This window comes from Rhagoletis pomonella, unplaced genomic scaffold, assembly GCF_013731165.1.
Source record: "Rhagoletis pomonella isolate Grant_MI unplaced genomic scaffold, Rhpom_1.0 Rhpom_scaffold_00004, whole genome shotgun sequence".
Classification (NCBI taxonomy): Eukaryota; Metazoa; Arthropoda; class Insecta; order Diptera; family Tephritidae; genus Rhagoletis; species Rhagoletis pomonella.
Window position 1 is genome coordinate 19069643 of NW_023458558.1, and position 1210 is coordinate 19070852.

Genomic DNA, 1210 nt, shown 5'->3' on the forward strand with positions numbered 1-1210 from the left:
GAAAAAGTGATAAAAACTATTTACTATTTGGTATTGCGGTTTTTTTTTCTACTAAAGTTCGGCAAATCTTTTATGTTTACTGTACTCCTCCTTTTGATTTAATTTGGCAGACTATAATTGTGAATTTGTATTTTCTACCTCCAGCTCATTTAGTTCCTATGCTTTTAAGAATATGCAGATAAAATTATGTAAATAAGTATAGAAAAATGGCCAGAGATTTACAAAAAATATGCAAATTCAACAATATTTCACAGTGTTCGAAAACACGAAATAGGGAGCTCAAGAAATAAAAGCGGTAGAATACTATAAACCATTAAACGGTGAAGTCTAGGTATATTTTGAATAAACAAAAGTATGCTTCTCATACTCACATAATTTTCGTCAAACACAAGTCTGTACATACACATATAAATAGATAAACAAATATGGCAACGACTGCGAATGAAATACATTCACCAGTAGCGATATTTTTATTAATGAAGATAACGATAACGATAAAAAACAGAGCTTTAGCAATTAAATACATTTTTAAATTTGTACCTTTAAAATTAAATGGTTTTACTTTAAAAATATCTTAGTTATATACCATGGACTGTTATTGTCCAAGTGGGCGCCGGTTACACGGGGCAGTCACCTAATCTAACCTAACATACCATGAATTGCCACATTTAAAATAAATCGTTTTATTTAATGATTTCCAATAAAACATTTCAGCTCTAGTCGTCGTTGTGATCTTTGCGCCTCATACCTCAGAAACACAGTTGGAGTTAACGGTAAGGTGACTGACTGCCATCTTTGCTTACAGTAGACTATAACCGCAAAATATGGATTTATGATACACTCCCCACTGAAAAAGTTGAGCATAAGGACTAGGGTGTTCGATTATTCGCCTTTTCCAATTCGAAAAATGGCAATTTGAAAAAAAACCGGTTCCGATTTTGAAATTAAGAAAAAATCGGATAAACCGGTTTTATTTTACATAGTTGTCATACAGTGAAAATGCTTATGTTGGTATGAACCAAAATCCGGTTTCACCAAAATCCGATTTATTTAATATTCGTAAAATCCCAATTTCAAAACGCCTAAAGATATCAAAAAAAAAAAACCGGTTTGGAAGAACCGAGCCAATCAGCCTAATTAGAAGGGAAGCCATACGTATACATAGCACATATAATTCGTAACAAAAAGTGAGAGGCTGAAGTATTCGAGT